General features: G+C 33.7%; 1 protein-coding gene across 1 annotated transcript in view; it reads right to left on the reverse strand.

Annotated features, from left to right (window-relative positions):
• The window catches only part of LOC145673188 (uncharacterized), a 279,284-nt gene that overhangs the window by 108,053 nt on the left and 144,737 nt on the right, over positions 1–26,494 (reverse strand). The window lies entirely within an intron of this gene.

The raw sequence follows: 26,494 nt of genomic DNA on the forward strand, positions 1-26,494 counted from the left end.
CTGGAGGGTGAATGTAGATATAATAGGGATAATGATGATAAATAATCCTTATCAGAATTCGAATCCAGGGTCAAATGCCAAATACATGCATTGTACTTGACTAACAAGTAACAACAGGATATGGAGTTCGCAGGACTTACTAAGAGAAGCACTAGATTTAAAGTTTGGAAACCAGGCCTTTGCTGTTTACGAGGTCGGTTTCACAAGTAACTTGGTTCGCATACTAATAGATGGTGCTAACATAATCTTATATGTAGTCAGGGACGGATTTAGGGAGAAGGATGTACCGGTGCACGTGCACCCCCTTCGTTGTAAATATACATTATCTAAAATGAGAAGCTAGCAGTGCAAATAGCAACACTTTTTCCGGAACATCCTGCCATTATTTTCCCGTTTAGGGCTTAAGAGAAAACAGAGCTTTGTAAAAGCAATAGTTAATTTTCTGAAGGTTGAAGGAAAAGAATTCACCAACTAAAACAATATAACATTTGTCAAGTAGGGAAGAAAACAAAAGCCAATAGGAAAGAACATTTTTTCCTGCATATTACTTGCGACCCTCTTTAGAATACCCTACTCTAGAATACCCCCTAGTTCTATGTAACAGCGTTGTCAGGGGTAAAGAATATTGTATCATGTTACTTTGAAGAGTTTCAGTATGATTGGTTATTATGGTAGTTGTTGGTGCACCTCCTCAGAAAATCCTGGATCCGACCCTGTATGTAGCCATAATGTTTGTATTTCTATGAATAAATAATTTGTGGTCTCAAGTAATTCTGACATTAATTCGTTGTTTGACAGTTGCTTAAACAGATTTGTGGAATGATTCAATTCTTTTCTCTGGAAGGGAAAACAACGAAAGAAATTCAGAGAGGATTTTATTTACATTAAGTGACTCGTGTTCTTGAAACTGTTGGACTTTGGGAAAATGAATTTAAGCGTGAAATAATAAACATTGAAGATACAAAACGCCTTGAAGCCGTGAAATCAGCTATGACATTGATAAAATCTATGATTTGAATCTAGCCGACAGACGAGTGAAAGTTCGTAAGTTAGTAGAAGTCACAAAAATCTCAACTGAGTTGGTTCGTTTTCCGTAATGAATTGCACATGAAATATATCGTTGAGCAAAAATTGTCCAAACTGCGAATTACCTATAGCAGATCTAACTCTCTCTTTGACTATCAACTATTCCAGAAGCTCAAAATTTTCGTGGCAGGACGAAAAATTTAGTCAAATGAAGGGGTCATACAGGAAGTAAACAAGTATTTTGAAAGCCCCGAAGAAACTCATTTCCGCCTGGGAATCACGAAGCTATGAAACTTTGGAGCAAATGCGTTGACTTTCGAGGGTACCATGTTGAAAAATAAAGTACGTTAGAAAATTCAAATTGTTTTCTTTAACATCAAATCAAGTTATTTATTGATCCACTCTCGTATCATTACAATAATTAAATGTATGTATAAATAATAACTTTTTCATTCGTATTTTTGCAATTGCAACCAACATATTATCTTGTTCATTTTGTGTCTATTTTGATCTCCTACGGTTTTTATTTACCAATTTTTAAAAAGTGATTTTCTTTCCACACGTTGTAAGCTTTTAGCCAAAAAAAAAAAAAAAAAAAAATGTTCTATTTTCACCTCGACCCAAATGTAACCATAAATTCATTATAAATGAGAAACGAGTTATTCTTTTATTTTCTTAAAAATATTTCTTTTGGTACCCTGACTTACCTGCACTACCTACTACCTTTGGGGTAGAAATACGAATTTGAATCAACATTTCTTGGTTGGATAGGAGCTTACCTGGATGCAAACCACATGCTGGATCTGACTCGCCGGGAATCGAACCCGTACCTCTCGCAGCCACGCAAATACGCTAGTTGTCGCCCGGGGCAAGAACTCATCTTAGCGCCCCTGACCAACCAAACCAAAACGCTCCCCCAAATATTTGTCCAATTTTTCGCCCTCCCAATCTGGCGCCCGGAGAACAAGCTCCGTTTGCCCCCTTCCCCCAGTTACGTCACTGGTCTTTCGCACCGAAGTTGCGTACGCTAACCATATAGCCACAAGGAAGCTCTAATAAATATTTCTGTTGAAATTAAAAGTTATATTTTGTAGTTGTTGATGTCCCCATTTAAGACAAACATTCCTATCTTGAGCGAGAGTGTTTTTTTTTTTTTTTATCTTGTTCCAACAGCAAAGAACAGCTGTTACTAATTAGCTGTGCTGAAGAAGATATTTGTCACTTAACATAATTCTTTTTTACAGGTAGATCTCTTACCTGTCGGTTATAATTAGATCATTTTCAACACTCATCAAGTAGTGTAATTGCTCTTTATGCAGTATATTTCAATTACTAGGGTTTTCCCTCCTGTTATGTGCATTTTCTTGTACAGAAAGACAAACTCTTTTACGAACAAAAGGAAAGAGAGAAAATATCTTAACAATAGTAGGAAGCTGCTCTATTTTCCACATCTCCGTGTTGTTGTTGTTGTTGTTGTTACTCGTTGTTGAGTGCCAATATAGTGTTCTTCTCATTTGGTGTTGTTTCTGTTTTTAATTAGCCACAGCATGCAGTCATTCACTCATGCAATCTACTCTGTTCTTCGTTAAGACCGAGAGTTATGTACTGTACATTGGCTCCAGCCAGAGAGATATCATTTTTTCTTCCTTGGTTGAACGTACTGCTCGTTGTTTTCCATTATAGAATGCTTCCGGTGAAAGTTGGCACAAGAGGAATCAATTGTAGCATATGCGTGACTCAAAGATGGTATTTCTTTTACCATTTAAAAGAGAAATATTTATTGATTTATGTATACAATGAAGAAACTCTGTATCCGTAATTTCACATCCGTCACATTAAAAGTCTCCTTTTAAGGTTTCAAAATACGTAGCTTTAAATTAACAACTTTCACAACGTTGAAGACAATTGCAAAGCCATATTGTGATGAACAAAAATAATTATTCTGATTAGTTCACGTGTGCATCAGAGGCATCCTTCCATTTCATTGTTGTACTTAAATGGCTGTGTACATTATGCAATCGTTGCATGCAATTGTATCGTATCGCATCGCAACAATCACCCGGGTTGTCCCGATTCATCGGACTGCATAAATTCAACACGAAATATTGCACATATTCTATATTGTTTTCGAACTAGAGCAGGTTTTATTCCAAAGACAATTGCTCAATTTCTGAACTCTTTGCCTCCAGTGAGATTTGTCGTGATTATTCTCGTTATCTGCAATGCGTGCAGACTTAAAAGAAATGATTAAATATTATAATATAGTCATAAAACTTACTAAATTGGATGCTAAAGTATTTGTATATATTTGTTAAATATGATCTTAAAAAATATCTGTATTTGTTGGTTGTTTCACATGATCTGTATGCTTTAATAATATCTGTAAGGTCTGAATCCATTTGAAGGTAGCGTTTTTGATTACAAGTGAGTTGCAGCATACGTACTTGGATCCTAAGAAAGTGCATTGGAAATGTAGGGGATACATCGTTGCTCGTTTCTTTTAAAAAAGCAAATATATAGGATATGTGTTTGCGTCTTAAACAACGAATTGGGAATATAAATGCACGCCTTTAATATCTAAAGGATACGTAGTCTTAGCATACGTGCTTGTTTCCTTAAAAATGCATTGGAAATCCAGGGAAAACATCCTTGTTTCCTAATACTAGCATCGGAATATGTAGATATGCTTGCTTCTTTGAAAATAAATAAATAAATGGAAATATAGGGCATACTGTACGTGCTTGATCACAGAAAAAAAAACGCATTGGAAATGCAGGGGATACTTTCTTGCTTGCTAATATGTGCATTGAAATATAGGTGATGCGTGCTTGTTTGCTTTCAAAAAATGCGTTGACAATATAGGGATAAGTGCTTCCTAGAAAATCAATTGGAAATAGTATATAGAGTATAGGTACTACTTAAAATGCATGCTAGCTACTTAAAATTCATTGGAAATACGGGGACACGCATATTGGAAATAATTTTTTTTAAATGAAAAATATGTACAGAATACGTACTTGCTCTGTGAAAAACATGCATTGGAAATTTATAAGGGACATGAGATTCCTTCCTAATAAAAACGCATTGGAAATATAGAGGATACGTGATTGCTCCTTTAAAAACTTCATTTCAAATACAGGCGATAGGTATTTGCTTCCCAAAAAAATCACTGGAAATATAGGGAATAAATGCTTCCTTCCTTCTAAAAGGTGTACTGGAGATATAGGGGATAAGGGCTTGCTTTCTAACAATAAAAAGTATCGAAAAAAATGAGATTCATGTCTACTCCCTTAAAACAGAATGAATTGTAAATACAAGGAATACTTGCTTGCTTTCTAAGAAAATGCATTGAAAATAAAGGGGATTCATGCCTGGTCACTTTAAAAAGAATTAATTATAATACAAGGGATAAGAGCTTAGTTTCTAAAAAGTGACCAGGCATGAAAAATACGGGATTCATGTATGCCCCTTAAAAAATAATTAATTGTAAATACAAGGGATAGTTGCTTGCTTGCTAACAAAGTACATTGGAAATAGGCCTATAGGGGATTCGTGCCTGCTCCCTTAAAAAAGAATGAATTATAAATACATGGAAAAGTGCATGTTTCCTAAAAAGCATATTGGAAAAATAGGGGATCGATGCTTACTCCCTTAAGAAAAGAATTAATAAATTAATAGCTGCTTGCTTCCTAAGAAAGTGCAGTGGAAATACAGGGGATACGTGGTGCCATTTATTCACCATTGACACTATTTTTACATATTCCTTAAGAGAAAAATGAATGGTCTTCACAAAACGTGTCGCCGTCTTTGATCCTTTGAAGTGTATGGGTGTGCATTCATTTCTCATTCTGATCTGTAGGTCAGTAGTGGATGTTTCCACATAGATACACACATGCATAAACAGATACACTCTAATCTCCGCCATGCGTATAGGTGCGTTGTGTGTCTGCTGTTGTTTCCCCAAAACGCATGTATTTAATCTTGTTACCATCAGTGAAATGAATCAGTGCACATCAAAATGTGTCTGCCACAAGCCAAGAAGAGAAAATCACGAAATGTTTGAATGCATGGCTGAGCCACAGGCACCCAATTGAACATGCGCGCGCGCGCCCGCGTGTTTGAGTGCGTGATTCACTCAATGAGCTTGCTCTTAAATTATATACAGACATCCTAACCTAATTACAAAGTAATTGACATAATATAAAAATCCATTTCATTTATTACTTTCATATAATACGTAAGTATGTTTGATTTAGTTTGAGATAATGCATATTGACAGAACCTCTTGAATTATTACAAAAGCTCTTGTTATGAGTGAACGGAACACTTTCGTTATTTTAATGTTTACAATTCTTGGTTTAGATTTCAAGTGTGATTTATTATTATTATTTTTTTAATCAGTGAAACTTTGTTTCTAGAACAATAAGCAAGTGATCACTAATTGTTTATCGATAATCAGAGTGTAATATTAATTCTACAATAATAATAGTACAATGGGAAAAAAGTCAAATATGAAATGCGTAAATCGATAGAACTCATTGAACTGAACATAATCACATGCTTGAGCGTAAATTTTCATGCGTAATCTCCGAGAAATTCGACAAAAACAAATTTCTGTGGCGCTAAAATAGGTGAAAGTTATACTAAAACTTACCCCCATCCAATCCTTCATTATGACTCCAGTAAGATGATGGTATATAAGATAGGTGCAGGTAAATACGCCATGTTAAGAGTGTTTGATTTTTTTTTTACGGCCTTAATTTTCATGGAACACAAAGAACAAGACATGTACGTTGCAGGTTAGCCTTTCCCGAGTGTAGAAAAAAATATGGCAATGATGCGACTCACTTCTAGTTTGTACCCGAGGTAAAAGAAAAAAGTGTTACAAAGTGGCGTATTTACCAACACGTGAAGGTAATTACTCCAAGTTTAAGATACTACTAGAAACCTGTCATATATATCTTGCAACTGCTTACATCGTCTGCATTATACGAACTCAAATATTCCTACACATGGCTGAAGCAAAAAATAGAATAACCAAAGTGCAAGATGAAGATAAAAAGATAAAATGTAAAAACGATAATCTCCAAAGTTGAAATGAAGTTCCAAACTGAAAAGTTTTAGTCCATAAGAAAATAAACAAACAGTGTCACTGTACTATGATTTAAAAAAATGTACATTGATGTTATATGGAATATGTTAGAAAAGTGAAAACATCTTTGTCTTCTGCAGTCAGTCCTGAAGAGGCCCTGGCGTGCTTTGGTGCACCATGCTTAGTATTGATTTAGTAGCCGTGGAATCACAAATACTGAAATTACACTTACAAAACAAAGTGTTCCTAGACGGACATTAAATAAGGCGTACACTGCTGCAAACAATCGGCAATGTTCTGATTTATCACGGTACTAATAACGGATTCTTACCTCTATTGAAATAATAACGTCCTTCCACGAAACCTTTCCGAAGCAAACAACACTGCACGGGGTGGCGGTCTCAGCGCTGTCTCCCGGAGTATTCATCAAATTGGACTTGTCCAAGACCGTAGCACATATTGGAGGCAGATTCTAGCGGATTTCGTCGGAAACATCCTAGTACTGAACACTTGGCGCATTTAGCTGCACTGGCGTATATACTTGCAGTTGTCTTTTATTAGAGTTAATAAGATATAATACCCTAAAACTGTCAATAGCTCTAAAACTTTTACGGACTGCGGTGCCTCAGTGGTAGAGCGTTCACTTCTGGTGCACAGAGTTCTCCTATTTTCTCGGGGTTCTCCTATTTCCTTCCACTTTCTTCATTCCACAATTTCCTTCATTTGTCGTCATCACCATCTTCTTTAGCTTAACCGGGACAATCGTGGGACGTAAAACAAAGATTTCCTTAAATTTTTATTTTAAATATCGTATATTTCAAATAAGGTATGATGTACGTATTTTATCCGAATACTAATAATAAATAAATAAATAAATATCTTCATAGGTGCGGATCCAAGGGATTAAGGAAATGTACCCTCTCTAAAATAGACGGAATAATTCCTCATATGGAATTTCAAACTATATCTCTCTTTTCCCTCTAAAAAATTATTGTCTGTGATTTCCACCAAAATTAAAGGTAAGGCAGGGTGGCTCAGTGCTACAGCTCTCACTTCTGGAACAATGGTTCACGGTTCGACCCTCGGTCAAGGAGGTTTGTAGTGAAAGCATCGTGTGAGCGGGTTTTCAGCGATAATTTCATAATCATTTACTACCATTAATTCATCTGTGTCGTTTAGCTTAAAGGAGATAATCGTAGGATGTTAAAAAAAAAAAAAAAACTACAGCAGTGGGCTCCAGCCTGTTGGCACGCCTTCCTAAGGATGTGTAAAGAGCAAGTAGGTAAGGGGAAGGGAGAGTTACTGACAGAGATAAAATGGAAAATTGTTAATAAGACACCACTTGTAATGCCCATTTACAACTTAGCTTTAGCAAACTTTAAGGCACTGCATGTTTTATATTTTATCTTTCCTATTATTATTCAAGATTTCTACGATCCTGGAAACTAAATAACCATACAAATTAAAATTCTTTACAGAATTATAAACAAGCATTTCAGGAACGATCCATAATAATAATAATAATAATAATAATAATAATAATAATAATAATAATAATAATAATAATAATAATAATAATAATAATGATAATAATAATAATAATAATAATAATAATAATAATAATCATCATCAAAAGATTGCAATCTTGGCCAATAATTAGTTTTTGGATCAGGGGCCACAAATTTTTTGAACGGCTTCTAAATCGAGTTTTCGTATTTTTTACGGAATAAGCACATTATACTGAGTTCAGTGATAGTTTGGGTTTGGCTACACTATATGTAGTTCTCCAGATATAAGGCCTACAAGAAAATTTTTGATTGAAATATATTGAATCTTTTGATCCAAAAATAAGTACAAAATGCTATTTCAGTGTACAATATGGACTTCAAAAACTTATTAAGGTTTCATTAAAAACAAAGCTGATGACAAATGTAATGCAGTATAATGACATGCAAAGTTTTCCTGGAAATAAATATATGAATTAGTGAGTATATTATTATTATTATTATTATTATTATTATTATTATTATTATTATTATTATTATTATTATTATTATTATTATTATTATTATTATTATTATTATTATAAGATTTGAGAATTCACAGCTGCATCTGACATCGCAGAAGGGGTCGTCAAACAAAATAGCATGCATGACCAACAAGCAGGAAGAAGAGGGGCGTGAAGTGAAGTGAAATGAAATCTTTAAGTTTTATGCCCCACGGTTATGCCGGCTAGGCTAGAGGAGACGACGATGAGAAATGAGTGAAATGGTGGAAAGAAGTAAGTGCAAGGAAACGGAAGAACCCGAGAAAACTCACGCACATAGTGTTTGAGAAAACTCACCTGGCGCGAGCTGGGATCAAACCAAGGACCCCATGCACCAGATGTGAACGCTCTACCATTGAGCCACCGCAGCCCAAGGGGCGTAAAGTATGCAGAGTTTAACGAAGAAGAGCGCCAGTTAAACAATGTTGGGAACCTCTAAACTAGAGAGTTCATTTCATAAAAGGTATGTATAAATCTTCTTATAATGTATGAAAGGCTATACAGAGAGAGTACAGTAAAAATAAAAATATTATTAAAAGATAAATAAAAATAAAAAGCCAATGATCCACCCCATTGCGGCCAAGTTGCAAATTGGAGCAAAGAGGTTTCGGTATTTTCAATATACATGCTAATTGTAAGTAAACCTACCATTGAGCAACACAGCGATAAAAAGTAGAAGAAAATTTTAAAACTATAATTAAACAAAACAGGGAAAAGAAAAGTCCTGCTAAAACACTCATTACGTAAAACAAGATTTTCTTTTAACTGCTATTATTTTTATATCTCGCAAACAGCAATAAACAATCTCATTTTCCCAGCCTTGAGAATAGGAACTTCTATTGTTAATACCACACATTTGTCTTCAGCGTACATTTATATTTTTTGATATAAAGCCAGAACAGAGAATGTTTCCGACGTTTTCGCTAAGAATTTTTGGTAATTTGAAAGTAATTTACAACAGGAATGTAGGACACAGCTCAAGAGTCTGGTTTTGGAGCAAGGAGATCAACTTCACTTGAGAAATAACTAGAGGTGTGAAGGCCAATATAGCTAACCCTGGACTGTTAAGTTCCTACGTAAATCATAACAAAAAATGCTAATTTTTGCGGCAAGGATGAAATATTTTAAGGTCATCAACATATGTTTTTCGCTCATTCCGGGAAGTAATAACAACAATAATAATGAATTGATGTGAAAATGCTAAAGAACATGCATGTGGGCATGTTGGTCGTAAAAAAAAACTGTAAGTAGGATGATAACTGAATGAAGGAGAGAATGCTGAAAAACTAAAGCTTGATTTCTTTACCTATCATTACATAGTTTTTAGCCAGAATAGCGATTGGAAAGTAATGAAGGAAAAAACCGATAAACTTGTTTATCGAATGTAGATAATAGCATAAATTTGATTTATTTTCTTCAGCAGTGTCGGTAATTTCGTTTAATTCATTCATATTGATTTCATACTGTACGCCAATGGCGATTCGTGATTTCGACGTGTTAAGAAATGTACCGAAGTATATAACTTTTGAAGTACAAAATATCCGATGCTTTGGATCTGCTGCTCTGAAAAATCCAGTTCAACCTATAGTAAATTATAGTATGTGAATTCTATGTCAGGAAAATTGTGTTTTAGTTTAATGTTGCAAGGTTATGACCTGTAGACTAGATAAATGCAAATGAATATTGGAGAAAAGAATTGAGTCAATATTGACAACTTCATATTTTTTGTTCATCGTAAGGCAAATATCCTGGTATAGAATGTGCGAACTTTCTATCGAAAGTAAGTGTTTCTCTCTCTCTCTTTCTAAGTTACAAAGAGACTACCTAACGCACTCTACGAATAAAATAGAACACATAAATATAATAAATGATTATACAAAAGTTCAGAGATAGACTTGTAGTGAAAGTGAAAATACTAGCCATACCATGAGGAACTACAGCGCGGACAAAACTTAAACAATCCAATGGTTAATAAGTGCAATATTACAAGATGCAAAGCTTCAGAAAGACTGCCAACCACGGGTCATAAATAAACTATTGATAAATACTACATTTTTTTTATAATTTTAAATAACGATTTTTTAATAATAAATTATTTTAAATTAATTGTTCACGACTTCTCTCTTACGCGTATATGTTGTACTTACATGCAGTTATTTGCAAGAATTTCTTTTCATTGTTGCGCTTTATTGCACAGCAGGCAACAATACTGTTTTCATTTAATAATTTGACAGAGGTAGGGGTGAAATTTAAAATTAGTTTCCATGGAAATGAATTTTACGTGTTCTTAAATCTACAATATCAACATTTAATAGAAAAAAAATAATAATACAAGTAGAATCAGCTATTGTGTGCTGTTTTTTTTTTTTTTTTTTTGAAACCAGATGCACCACCAAACTTGCTTAAAATAATGCACTATTCTCGCTATATTGGTCAGTAATAGACATGTCGAATGATGTTTAGTGTAATGAAGTTGTCAGAAACAGAACAAATGTCAACATAACTTGTAATGACCAAAATTTGGGATGATATAAACATTACCTGCCAATTTTTTTCTCAGAGTGGTTCCGGAAAAGAGGTGCAGTGAGGAGCTCCACTGGAAAAACATGGATAATAAGGTACGCGTCTGTAAACACTGATTAATTTTCATTTAGTTCGAACAGTATACATTTGATTAATATAGAAATGTTAGTATTAGTAGTTACTAATAGTCCTTGTAAAAGTTAGAAGTAACGGTGGTATAATGCCAAAATCTTGTTTCAGATTTGCGTCCTCAATTACACAAATGACTCTGCTCTCCAGCGTTGCTTTCGGTTCAATCTGGAAATCTTAGAATGATAGGCTAGAATAGTCTTAATGGATGGGCCTGATGGGCATTTTCCGGAGGGCCCATGCTAATCTGTATGTCAAGTGACACGCCATAAATAAATACTAGTACACAGCGGTCTAGACCAGTGGTTCTCAACCTTTTCGGAACTACCACTTGGAAGAATGGGATTGTCCTGAGCGTCCCTGTCATCTTAACCCTTTCCACCCATGCACAAGGCTGAACGTAAGAGTTGTACGAAGTACAAGAACGAGAAAAAGACCTCAATTCTTAAAATCAGCCATGAAGAATGTGTATATATATAGTTAAACGTCCCACAATTATGCACCGAGACTAAGAGAGAAGATTATGATAAAGGCGATGATAATGGTGGAATGAAGGAAATGAGAGAATCCTGAGAAAACTCATGCACATAGTGTGAGTCCATCACAAAGTTCACTTGGCGCGGGTTGGGATCGAACCAGGATCTCCACGCACCAGGGGTGAGTGCTCTACCACTGAGTTACCATCTTCGCCTCTGATGAATATATATATTCTTCAAGGCTGATTTTGAGAATTGAAGCACTGATCTCGAATGTTGTTTCTTTAATCAGCCCCCGAAAAATGCATTTTTTAAAGTTTTTTAAAAATAAAAACCACGCTTCCGCTTCTCACTTTCCAAAAGTAAGGTACCAATGAACGTTTCTTTGACCAATGTTTTTAAAGCTATAATAACCGAAATTTATGTCGGGTAGATATCTTTCACCATTATAAAATAATAATAATCATTATTATTATTACTGTATTTCCCAAAAAAATCTAAACTTTCTATAATTTTTAAAATCAATAATGCCTTTCATCAATAGTAAGAAAAATCTAACAGGTCACGATATCTGAAACGCTCCGTAAATAGTCTATTCCCCCCCCCCCCCAATCAACTCTTTTTATTGCAGTGTCCCCTTGAGAAACGAGAACGCCCACGTTGAGAACCACTGGTCTAGAGACTATACTAAACCATAAAATAATGTATATATTAAAATGCTACGAGTAGGTTATATGTTTGTCTCCAAAGAAAAGTTTAGATGTTTGTCTCCAATCCTTTCGACAATGAGATCTCGAAAACCGCAAGTGCTAGAAACGTGCCGTTTCCATGGGTCGATTCCAAATATTGTGTAAATCGTCCCGTTCTAATTGAATATTTATAAAACGTGGCCCTTATTTCTTTATTACATCTTTTAGGAGTACACTGGAAGTGTTGAAATTAAAAAAAAAGTAAAACATCATATCCTATAAGTTACACATTCCAACACCACATACTTGTATACATGGGCTGTATATCTCTCAAGCGTTTGATTCATGGACAAAATAATGAAAAACGAAGCATAACCATTTCTCCCGTCTAAGATGAATCTTTATTGTTTGGAATGTTTTTCCCAATGGACACCATATATAACTGACATTATAATTAATTGTGTATGTAATGTATTCGCTTATTACATACTGCATGCAAGAAGAAAGAAAACACTGATCATACATGAATTAGAAATTCCAACCGGAAGTAGGCTTAAATCTCGCAAACGGTGCGAGATATTTAAGAAATAATCGAAAAAATCTTTCCTTTATGGTATCCCTTGCTGATTTATCAAGACGTCTTTCGCTGGTATCTGTAAAGCGACATGTACAGATGTTATGAGGAGTGACAAAGAGATTCATGCTCATGTGTGAATGATGCGCTGTGTAGAGAGCGCATGTTCAGATAGTATTTACTTTAATGTTCTTGTATTGCAAATGGACATCGTGATTTGTCTTTGATTTGGTAACTCTGGGTTAGTATTGAGTCACTTCTTTCATAGTGCCACCTCACATACATAAAGGACCATTTATGTTTTATTGCTCATAGAGGTCCCAACATGCTGGTTTGTCCAGCAGGGCCCCACAGTGCTGTTAAGACAGCACTATAAGGCAAGTATACTTTGCTTGAAAATTAAAAGCGAGATTAGTCCCTGATGTTTTGACCTTTGATTTTGAGATTTAAAACAGTTTCTTGTATATATAAATGTGTTTTTTCAAATCTTTATTTAATCTGCAACACGTTGAATAAGATAAAAAAAAAAAGGATAAGAAATAACTTGTGCTAACATGCTCCTATAACAACGCCTTTCATCCAACTGACCAGTAAGATTTTATTGTAACAAATCAGGTTTTAAATTCTGGTATTGCAAGCTTGATTTATGCGATTGTGTTTCCGAAAGAAGAATAATCCAGTTGTGTGGAAACAAAAGACTAAACCCAGCGCGGGAAAAGGGAGAGACGAGAATAATGGAACAGCCAACATGTATAATCGTGATAAGTGATCTTCCTGCTCCAGTTTCACGTTGACGTCGTTCCATCTCACTGCCAGAGCAATTAAGTGTTACGGGCAAAAATTCCAGCACAAAGAATTTCAATGCTGGTTGGCATGGCGTTCAACAAATAAACGAATCAAGGAACATTTTTACAAAGAAAGACTTGTTGCTCTTATGATGATTGGAGCTTTAGAAGATTCTAAAATATACAGAAAACAGAAGAGGAAGAAAAGAAAAGAATTCAATTCCTTTTTTGTTTGACTTCTTCGTTTCTTCTTTTTCTCCACCTTTCATCATGTTTTGGTTTGTTAAGTTGTTGGTGAGTAGTTTCTAGTTCGACGAAACCGTTCGTTTTATTAAGTTCTGTGTGCTTAAAGAGCAAACACCAAAAAAACTGGATTCAATGATTGAAAATATTTTTGTTTACGTTCTAGTTCGTAACGTTGGTTGATGTTTTTATATATTACGAGAATCAAACACGTTGGTTTGTGCTCTAATTATACAACGTAAATAAAGAGAGAATAATTATTTTAATATTTTGAAACTATTGCAAATTTTAACAAATTTTGTCACAAATGCAAGAACCAACATAATCTTAAATACAATTGTAGCTGACAGTACATTATTTTTAACTTTGAAAAAAGAAATACTTTTAATTTATAATAATAGATTCAACTATGTTTTTTACAAAATATGATAGCAAGACGATTTTCACACAACATTTTTCAGTGCTATAAAATAAAATAAGTTATTTCATACAAGTTGTACAGTTGGAAGTTTACAAATCATCCAAGTAAAAACAAGAATTTTAGGAAAACCAAAAATTGATCTTGGCCAATAATTAGTTTTTGGACAGGGGTCACAAAATTTTTGGCCCCTAAATCGAGTTTTCTAATTTTTTACGGAATAAGTATATCATACTGAGTTAAGTGATAGTTTGGATTTGGCTACCCTGTACATAATTCTCCAGATATAAAGCCTACAAGAAAATTTTTGATTGAAATATGTGGGATCTTTTGATCAAATAACACAAATGGTAGAAAACAGATGACAAGTATCTTAAGGTAAAAGGTTTTTGACTAAAAATTTTCAACTCACGTAAATCTTTGAATGAAGTCTTTCTTAAAAGTTCAAATATATTAGGTTTGCCTGGATCCTGCCAGATGTGCCACATTAGTATGAAACTGTACTCGAATTTAGTTTCAAACGAAATAGATGGAAAACGCTCATTAATCCCTGTAAGTATTAAGCTACAAAATATAGTGCAAGACAAGAAAGACCCAACCACTTTATGTAATAAGGAAAGTTCACAGACTAATAGAATATTGCAAAAAAAGTGGTAGAAAATATAAAGAAACTTCTGGTTATTTAGTGTGTTATGTAGTCTTCTGGTGTGAGTTGTGTAGAGTACACTGAAGGTGTTCACTTTGGACTAACTTCATCCCACGCTCACACCATCATTCTACAATCAAGTTGTCAATATCATTCTAAAATCAAGCTCACAACATCACTTCAATTACGCTTGTAACATCACTTCGACATTCTACTCAGACAACCTCGCACTCACAGCATGAATCCAACATCACACTCACTCAACTTCACACTTTTGAGTGACTGTTTTAATTCTGAGGTTGAGGAACTTTTTAAAGTTGAGGTCAAGTAAGCATGAGTTCCGAACTTGTAAGCGTCAACATCATGAGTCTGGGCTTGTACAGACTAATGAAATTCACTATGATGTGATTTTTTAAACTATTTCTACTTTTTTCTATGTATTATACTGTACTTCTTTTGTTAATTACACATATTTTTATGTTTTCGTAACCTTATAAAATAATTATACTTTGTAAATGAGGTGGCAAACGGTCAGGGTTGCACGATGTCAAGGAACAATTATAACAAACATAACTGAAAATTAACAGTAGTGCTATAGTTGTAACAAAACAAAGGAAATATTTTGAATATGATAAACTAGAGTATCTAGGACGTGGGCAAGTAATCCTCAAGGACTCCTTAGATTAAACACTAGTAAAAAAGGAAAAAAAAATAAAATTAAGTGACTTGCTATTATATATTGTAGTTGAGAATCTCGAATAGGTATAGATTTTAGTATTAGATTACTATACAATTTCATAAGATGAAGATTATCCAACTTGTAATAGTTATATAGAGGGATTGATATAAAATATTCTTGGTAACTTTCAATTATTAAAATTAAAACTAGCATGTATTTTCTTCTATTAAAACCAATAAAGAAATAAGGGAATTTCAATCAACACTACTTTAAAAATACATGGTTACTGGTATAGGCTCAAACCATTTAAAAAAATGACAAATTTGTTTGGAGAGGACAAGAGTAGTTTCAGAAAACATTCTGACTAATAGAAGTAATTCGCCATTTGATAAAAGTTTGAGAAATGCTGTGTTAAAAAGTCTGAGACAATATTTTTCTAAAAGTAAAAAACCTGAATAAATCTATCCCGTGAGAACCAACTCAGAAAAGAAAGACCGCGCTTAGAATAACACACATACCTTGTACTCTGACATCAAAGCCAAATTCCCTTATAACCTTGTAACGTCCACATAAATTTGCCACAAAATACTTGGAATTTGTAAAGACTTAAACTATTAACCTAAGAACCTGTATACTTATACGTACATAAACTTGTATATACATATATAGAATAATTGAGTAACGAACTTTTGTTTTAAGAAACTAAGCAAGGAATGTAGTCGTAGTTTTCCACATTTGATTGTCAGCATAACTCCCAAGCAAGTAATGCTAACATAAATACTCCTTGCCTAACACACTGAACCGCAATTTAGAATTATAACCCGAAAATATCATCAGCGTATCTTTTTCATTACAAAAATTACACCAGCACGTGTTTAACCTAATTTTTCTTCCTTGCTGATTTCTTTTTAACAGTTGCAAGTATGCATATACTACAGTATCACGCTGGAAACGTTGAAAGAAGTTGCTAATGACACTGAATGCCAGACAGTTCTTTATTATTATTACTATTCTTGAACATACATTGCTTATATCTAACAATATGATTAAGCAATTCCATGTCAGTGTTTCTGACAGACCATTATTTTTTTTTCTTTATACCTAGGTATATACGTGCTCTACATTAAAACACTTTCATAATACATTTTTTTATGACTTACCAGTCTCAGCAAGATACAGTACATAACATACGAATGTAATTTGATGTGAGTAATATAAGTAATATTTGCTTCGTTTTCTGAAGGTAATTGTAAAATATTTTTAACGCATGCAATATATTGTCCCAATATATTGCACATACAAAACAAATAAGAGTCAGAAATTTGATATATTTTCATTTACTATTATTCATAATCACATCGTTCTATAATTGAGAAACAAATATGTATCATTACAAGATGAGCCATAAGTCATTTGACAAACGCATTTGAAATGAATAATTTATGAACTGTGAAGCTATTAAATTATTCTAGGTTTATCATAACATTAAGTTAATTAAATCGAATGTTCAAAGTGTCGTATATCATTCTTAATGCAGATCAGTAACGTTGTTAGATGATGATTTATCAAATTCAAAAGTAATACACTTTTTCTAATCCTCTAGATTCATAATTATTTTAGTTCATTATTGAAGTTATGGATTGCTCGTCGAGTGTTGAGCAATATGCACTTTTGGGGAAGCAACGTATATGATTTTTTTAAAAGGAGGTTATTCTGATATATACGATGCATGTTAGATTTGACTTTAAACTGTTCTATATAGTTAAAGTTTATAACAGTTTTAAATGGTTGATTACGAAAAATATCTGCTGGGCTTGGTAAAAGCAAATTATAACAACGAGATGGAGGCATAGTGTTTAAAAAAATGCTGCACAAATAAGTCAATTACATCTTGGTAATTGTGGTCATCTAAGTAGCATTTTTTAAGAACGAACACACGCTTATCCTTTGATAACTTTCTATTCGTTGCAAACTTACTTAGTTACAAATGTAAAAAAAATAATTTGAATCCCTTATAAAATCATTTCTTTTAAAGTATTATTCACGAACCACAATTATAGCATATTATTTATGCCAATTGACTACTGCTATTCTAGCCAGTGGAAAACTGAATGACCGTTAGCACCAAGCGACTTATGGTCCACCATGTACAGATACACGGCTATTCACACAACTGCCATTTTACTACCAAGAAAAAATGAAAGAAATTAGTAGCAAGATTTCAACTTTTCTTCTAACAAAATTCAGTTTAACATTGATAGAATTCCTATACCATAGAAAGTGGAAAACATTCAAGAGAATTAGCCAGACAAAACGTTTGGCAAACTCATAATTGTTATACATTAATTTTAATACACGAATTTTTATAATATGCCAAAAATATTTAATACTTGGATCAGTGGCGTATTAGGGGGTGGCTGTCGGGCTCAAGTCCCCCGAAATATGTAAATTTATACATAGCATATATAATAATTATATACCTATATAGAACCAGTACATATACACCCACTCAGGAGAATGTGCATAGCACCCCGAAACAAAATCCTAAATGCGCCACTGACTTGGATACAAAAAAACTAATATATAAGGGCGAAACATTTTTAAAGAAACAGAAGTTAGAGTTATACAAAGGCTCTACCTGATAATAAATGTCTCGTTATTTTAAACTTGATTACTAAATCTACGTTCAGTTTCAACTTAGTAATTGATCTGCACTGATTTTTAATTTGACATGAAAATTACAATGACAACTAAAAATTCGAAATTTTCTTCAGCGGCAGAAGAGGTATGAGTGGATACAGATAGTATGGATTAAGCGATTAAGCGATAGGCCATACTTTTCATTATATATAGTTATCTAAGGTTTATAAAGTTAATTATACAAATGGCGTTTTATTATATAATTATTTAATTTCCTCGGAATTTTCGATTATTGATATAATAAATTACAAATTTAATATGCTTCAAGAAGATTCCATCGGCACTGCTGCATGTGTATTTGTCGTTTACACTTAAATATTGTGTCATTTTTAAAGGAACACTTCATATAGAGGATATTAATGAACTTTACCGATACACTTTAAGAGATGATTCCTCACATCAAAATAAGGGGGAAAAATCCTGTGGGCATATGGGGAGAAGTGCATAGTTTCGGAGCTAGGGCCGTTCAAAGAGTGAAAAAAGACAACGCAGCACGCGCTCTTCCAAATATGAATGAGGAGCTGGCGGTTCCTAACACGTGCGACTTTCTGCTGAAGTGTTCCATGTTCACTGCTGTCAAAGCTAACTTTTTGCCTACTTTGGTCTTATTGAAACTCTTTATTATACCTTTAAGTCCATGCATATCTAAGAATTCCGTTGGGTGCGTGTCTGGGAATAAGTATCTTGTGAGGAATTCGTTGCACACCCCATACACATTACTAAAATACACATTTTTTAATAGTGCATGTGCGACTTCTTTTATGCTGATATGGATCGAAACTCCACGGTTCCTAATTTATTTATTTATTTATTTATTTATTTATTTGTCATCAACACAACAGACATAAAGTCTAATTATAGTGTTGATGTATTACAAAATAAATTTACAATAGTTTTCTTAAACATAATAGTTCATATTACAGATATAAATTTCTTTGTGTTCACTACACTTCTGTTATAAGAAGAGCATATTCTCCAGATTGGTGACATCAATATGGTGGTCCTTTTGCAATAGAACAGGACAGAATTATCACCATGAGTTTTAAGTTTCGGGACATGAATATTTAGTGTCGATCACATCCATACAATTAAACGTGTTTTGTACTATTTTGTGGAGAAAAATAAGATCTATCAGGGTTCGCCTTTTCAAATGTAGAGATACAAAATTTGTCTATTAATGTTAAATAGTTTACATAAGATGGATAAATTACAGTTCTCTTGTATGCCAAATATTTGAAAAATTTAAATTGGAGATTTTTCCAGTTGATTTCTGTATTGCTGTTGCGATGAGTTCCATATCACAACAGCGTATTCCAATTTTGATCGGACATAGGAGTAATACATTTTTGTTAGTATGGTAATATCGTTGAACTCCAAATAATTCATGTTCGAAATAACTAGTACTGCAATTTATTATTTTTCAATACTTTTGGATGGCCCTAGCTATGAAATTATGCACTTCTTCCCATATACTCACATATCCATTTTTCTTATTTTGATGTGAAGAATTACTTCTTGAAGTTAATCGGTATAGTTCATCAACACCCTTTATAATGAAGTGTGTATTGCTGATGTGAAATCAAAGCTCTTAATCCAAACTAGCCGTATCTCTCCTACTCCCTCTTAAACCATATCCATTACTTGTATATCATTTCTTGCAACATTGTTTATGGTCTCTGTGAACTATAATGCACTTTTACTGACATTTTCTAATAATAAAAAACACAGATACTTGTTCACAACTTATAACAATGTATTTTCCCACGCTTTTATTAATACCTCTGCACCGAAAACAATTCAAGTTTGTATGAAATGAAAAATATTCATTCAACTAACAAGGCTGTTTCCATGCAAGCCACATCCTCGCTTTTGTATAATTCAACTCAAACTCAAGCTACCATGACTGTGATTTTTGGTGATATGTGTTAAGACACACCTACATATCCTACTTCAAAGATACATATCAACATTTTAGTAAAGACAAAAAAATATGCTAGTATATTCCGTAGAACAATATTAATAATAATGCAGAAAAATATTTGCAAATATACGAGTTTCTCCTAAATGTAAATACAGTATAACCAAAAGTGAATGTTTCTGCATTTAACGAAATACTTATTTGGCTCTGAAAAATAATGCTATACAGGGTTAACAAAAAAATTTGTCACGATATTTTGGGAATAGATTCCTCACATCAAAATAAGAAAAAAGGTTCATATGGACCTGTAGTCGGAAGTGCATAGTAATGTAGTTATAGGGTGCCGAAAACGCGAAAAACATGAACTTTAAAGGTCCATAGTTCCACTACTATAGGACCGATCGTAGTCGGGTCAAGACATCACTGAGGAATTAGTATGTAAATTATGCAAATATCCATCTTTCAGAACATCCGGTACTTGCACAATTATTTTTAGAGAGGTTGTTTGATCACTCTCCACCTACCTCTCAAAAAATTGGTGTGCAAGTCTTGTAGCATTCTTAAACATGGATATTTGAATAGTTCATATACCAGTTAACCAGTGATGTCTTGACCTGACTACGATAGGTCTTATAGTAGTGAAGCTAGGTCTTATAGTAGTGGAGCAAGTTCTGTTTCACGTTTTCGGCACCCTATAACTCCGAAACTATCCACTTTTGAGCACGGTTCAGATTAACTTTTTTTATTTTGATGAGAAATCTGTTCTCAAAATATTGTGACAAAATTTTGTTACACCCTGTGTACATAATGTACTTATTTGAATCCGCATTTAAGGAGAACCATTTAGTACATTTTCCGCATTTAATGAAAAAAGTGCGGAGAAAACATCATTAGTAAATAAAAAAAAGTATTGATATACATGTTTTGTTTATGAAAAACTGTTTTCTTTGTGTTTGTGTTTCTTTTAATGTCACTGTTTGAATTTTATATTAACTGAACTCTCTCATGCAATAGCCTACCTAAGTTGATTCATATTTGTATTATTGTTCTGAGCTCAAAAACGTTTATCTTAACAATTCTTGTTCTTGAGGTTTTCGTTAGTTTTCACTTTGATATGGTTGATCATTTTTGCTCTGGATTTAAGAAGCCATTTTCAGATGTTGGAAAAAGTTAAAACATGGTAGTGTACATATTAGAAACAATAGTAGGTTAGATTCAATGATTTGTCATTTGAAGCAAAATATTTCCTATGTTAATATACATAAGATATTTTTTGTAATCTTTTTGAATGAATAATCCTTAAAACGGCAAATAAAAATCATTCAGATACTAGAGATGCAAGGGCTCGGAAAAAAACCGGCTTTTTTGGAAAAAAACTCGGTTTTTTCTGCTTTGCTTGGGAAATTTTGGGCTTTTTTCAAAATTCTGCTTTAAATCGATAAAGCAGACTTTGTTTCGCTTCTCTATAAGACAGAAAGTCATTTAATTAGTGGTTGATGCCGATAATAATATAAAACCTCGAAAGTAAACCATGAATTTCGAAAAGATGTTTTAAACAATTTTACTTCAACATTTTTACATTATGAATTTCAAAGGATTAACCAATGTATATAATAAACACATTTTAACCTCCTATATACAAAAGTAAGCAGAGCTGGCAAGAACCATGGTTGTTTCTGAAAATGCCAAAAACCCGTTTTGGGGGGGCAGTTTAAACCAGGCTTTTTTGGGGTTTAAACCTGGTTTTTTGATTTAGATATTTTACTTTATGTATTTATATTACATATTCACAGAAATAAGTTTGTTTCGCCTTGGTGTTATTATTCAACAACGTGGTTATGCTGGAAGAGGTCCCATAAGCTTAAAGAAGTCCGGTCAGTAAATTTCTTAAATTGAGAAACTCCCGCCCTAGCCATCGGGAAAATCCCGTCATTCTTTTAAATGTAAAACAATAACGGGAAAATCCTGTAAAATTTAATTTGCATGTAAAATTTAAAGGTCAACGCATTATAATCAGTACGCTAAAACTGAGTGACACACAATCATAGTCAACGTCTTACGAATAAAATCAGAAAAATAAACACACTGCTGAACAAAACTGCACTTATCTTATATATAAAAGAGAACGCACAAATCCTTTGTTCCCTCATCACGCTAATACGGCTGAACCAATTTCTTTCATTTTTGGGGGGTTATTAGGATTTGGACCCTAGATGGTTTTTATCATATCACTTTAATTTTTAATTACCAGTGTCTTGAGATAATTGACCATTCAAGTGTCCATAACGTACAAATCCTTTGTTAGTTCATCATAGGTAAAAAATAAACGTATTTATATGCAACCCGCATGACCGTGTCACTCGGCGGGTTAACATAAATGACAGGCGATATAATGTTAACATTTACTGCAATCTACTATGGTTTTTATCATATCACTTGAAAGCGAAAAAGTAAAAATTATCTAAGTAACAACGTTTATTGCGTTCCGGGGTGACCGCAGCGAAGCGGGGCGGGTTAACATAAATGACAGGTGATATAATGTTAACATTTACTGCAATCTTCTATGGTTTTTATCATATCACTTGAAAGCGAAAAAGTAAAAATTATCTAAGTAACAAAGTTTATTGCGTTCCGGGGTGACCGCAGCGAAGCGGGGTGAACGCTGCTAGTTTAATATAAAAACACATTTACACGTGACGTTTCGATCTTCTATCCAAGATCCTCATCAGACGTGAATGTACGTCTGATGAGGATCTTGGATAGAAGATCGAAACGTCACGTGTAAATGTGTTTTTATATTAAATAAGTGCAGTCTTGTTCAGCAGTGTGTTTATTTTTCTAAAACTGAGGTATTAAATTACAAATTTAGTATGTAGGTATCATTGAAAGTCCAATCCAAGCTAGTGTTGGAAGCTAAGTAGGCAATCGATAAATTTTACCAATTTTAATCAATATATTTAAGCAATCTTCGCTTCTTTATAAAACAACAGGCATGCAGAAATATATAATTTGGTTTCGTTTTGTATGTTTAGGCTTAACATCCTTACGTAATACCGAGGTTATCAAGGAGAAGACTTACGCTTAAAGTGACATCCGAAAGAGTACTTGGTTTACACATGAAAGAAGGGTTGTGGTTCGACCGAGAATTGAACATGGGACACCTTAATTAAAAGGTGAAAAGGAAATAAGACTAATGCAGATGGTTTGACATGTGAAACGTCACCATGAAGTTCACACGATTCGCATTTTTGTTCTTTTAATTTTTTTAGTTTAAACAGTTATTTAAAAAAAAACAGCTGGTGTAAACGAGCCAACCCTAAGAGTAAAAACTTCTTTCAAAAAATACACAATAACTAGCAAAGTTGTATGTAGTATTTTTACTTCAAAATATTCCATACCCTCTTTTTGAAACAAAATAAAATTAAAATAAAACATAAGAGAAATACTTAGATTTGTATGATACAATTAAAGGCTGCACATGGTTCTGTATATTCTTGAAATTCTACAGTCAAGTTTTTTATAACCACCATCAAGGGCGCCCATCAGGGGGGTTAAGGGGGCGCTTGCCTCCCCTAGAGGAAAATGTACTTCAGAATATTGAAAATCCAATAGGATTTTTACATTAGTTACAGCAAAATTTGAAACTATTTTTGAAACGTCGCTTATACTTGCCCCTCCTTGGAAACCACAACATGGGCGCCCTTGATCACCATCACGGTTTACCCAGTCCTCAAGTTTTCTGAATTTTTAACAAGAGGGATTCAACATATCATTACGGAACAAAAAAAAACTACGGAATATATTTAAGTTAAGCTAAATACAACTGCACAACAAACGTGACTGAGTGGTTGGCTTTTGCGCTTCTATCGGGAAGTCCGGGATTCAACCCAGCATTCGACCATTCTGACAAAGCCTTCCTTCATTCCATCTGAGAATGTAGAAATAGTGCGTGTACTGGCCGACTAGGAGTGTAGGAGTTGGCCGACTTCCTTTCTTATTGTTTTTAAATGGTTATTATTACTAATTACCAGCAGTGACGGTTTTGCGAAGGTTAGAGGATCGGTCTTTCGGACTGAAGCCTGTTCCCCAAAGTTGTGGAATGTCTAAAACGAACGAAATATCTATTAGTTATGCCTTTACTCATAAACTTTAAGCTCCCGTCAAATAAAAATTACGAATGTTTAGAAAAACTAAACATTAGTAGCAAGAAAAACCCTCCCAAAACACTTTTTTAAATTCGCCACTGATTCTCAGTATAAAATGATCTTCAAGGTTGTATCGGGAAGATTATTGCTAAACATATAAACGAAACGAAATATTAGTTATGCCTGTATTCATAAATTTCAAACTGCTCCCAAATAAAATTAGGACTTTTTAGAAAACGAAACAATTAGAGAAACCCCTCCCAAAGTACTTTTCTAAATCCGCTATTGATTATTTGTATAAATTGGTATTCAAGGTTGTATCTGGAAAATTATTGCTAAATCATTGCACAACTACAATATAACAGAAATGTGGAAACACGGTTTGACGGACATATTGAAAAACGTATGCTTTGACGGATATATAGAAAAACGTAAGTTTAACTTTCGTGCTAGAAGCTGGAGTACTAAGCTCTTAGAAATGAAACACGGATGACAAACTAAAATGATCTAGAGAAGGAAAAAAATGTCGATAACTCAAAAGTTAAAATAAAGTTAAATAACCTGTAAAATTGCCCTCAAATACTACATTCTTCATGTTAGCTTTAATTCGTAAAATATGTGCTCCATCCATCTTGATGGTGAATTACAGAGCTAAATATGGCATTCAGGTCGTGGAAATCTTATCTAACTATAGAATATACTATAAGAAAGCTATTTGGATAGAAAAATCATGAAAATGAAAAAAGCCAAAATTTCCAAAATTCTCGGTTTTTTTCCAAAAAAGCCGGCTTTTTATGTGAAAAAAACTATCGATTCAAAAAAGCCGGCTTTTTTGCATCTCTATCAGATACACTATTTTAAAAGCACAAACTGTGTTAAAGTATAAAATATTATACATTTTAGTAATTTTTATTTTACAATGCGCACTCCTTTTAAGTTAAATCCATATTTAGTGGTTATTACAGTACATAGTAGTAATATACGCCACTGAAAATTGCCATAGACAGGGTCAGTGGCACATCACAAATGCATCTTGTTCTCCACGTACGACCCCAATCGTCAATATTATTATTTCGATGCATCAATTTCAAGTATAAAAATAAATTATTTCCAAAACTGCAGATGTTTTTCTAATATATAGGATACCCAATTTCAGTTTTCTAATAATAGTTCTTACATGACATACAATAAACACGAAGTTGTATAAAGGATGCATACACATACCTTAAAACAAAAGATATATATTATTTTTGGTGCGTGTTAAACTTGAATGGACAATGCTAACATTAGGATAATCCTTAACCTACGGGCTGAAGAAGTCACGACTCTGTATAGGTCGCAGACTATGTGGTGTGCAGAGGGCAAATGGCCAAGAGAAGAGGGCTTTCCGACATACAAGTAAGGTCACTTCTTGTTTATGTTTCTCAGAAAATGCACGTAGAGTTAGGAATTATTTTTTCCAAGGTTTTTTAGATGTAGGACACTCTCGAGTTTGTCCTTGCAATTTAGTATAATCAGAGTTGCATCTTTTCTTTCTTAAAAGCAAGTTCTTTATGCTCAAACTCAATAAGTTTGTGTAAGTTTATTGATTATGTATAAGTTCAATATTCTGTTTTGGTTATCTAAGAAGTGACAACTTTTTAAAAAATTCTTGTTCACCTGTAACAAGTCAGTACACTTATTCCTATTCGTGTAACTGTGTATAAAATTAAAAGTAAACTGAACAACTCGTGAAGCCATTGTGACACTCATGCTTTTGGGGTGATGTGTGGTCAGAATATCGGCTCCCCTCACACTTAATGCTGACTCTCTAGACCGAATTCACTACTTCTTAGTTTTCGAGTAGCTCTCTAATTGTCGTCATAACGTTGGATGGGCGCCTCAATTCCAACACTATTTGGTGTGTAAGGCCATCACGAGAAGCGGTATTCTAGTAGGACTAGTGCATTGGTTGTTATTTCATGTGCCGTATTTAAAAATAATTTGATAAATATGAGAACAACGAAGAAATGCATCTCCAATGAGCAAATCTTGGTTTTGAATCTCAATCATGCCTCTTCGTGACCAAGTGACTAACTGCCAGTGCTTTCGGAGCAGCTGGTTCCGGATACGATCACGGTGGAGAACATTTTTCTCGGATAAAATCTTTAGCAGTAGTTCAGATTCCGCTTTAAGACGAAGCTCTTACTTCATATAACCGGTGCTTACAAGGGATGTTGTTACTCCAATCAATCACTGAATCGCAGTGACCTTAATTGTTACTAATACTTTCTTTTTAGGGCACTCATATCAGTACACTGCAAAAATAGAGATTTTTTTAAATGCAAAATGTTTCTATGCAGTTATTTTGAGTCTTCGTGTTTTCTCTTCATGTAGAAAGACAAATAAGTTTCTCTGATTCTCT

This window comes from Thermobia domestica, chromosome 16, assembly GCF_964235325.1.
Source record: "Thermobia domestica chromosome 16, izTheDome1.hap1.1, whole genome shotgun sequence".
Taxonomy (NCBI): Eukaryota; Metazoa; Arthropoda; class Insecta; order Zygentoma; family Lepismatidae; genus Thermobia; species Thermobia domestica.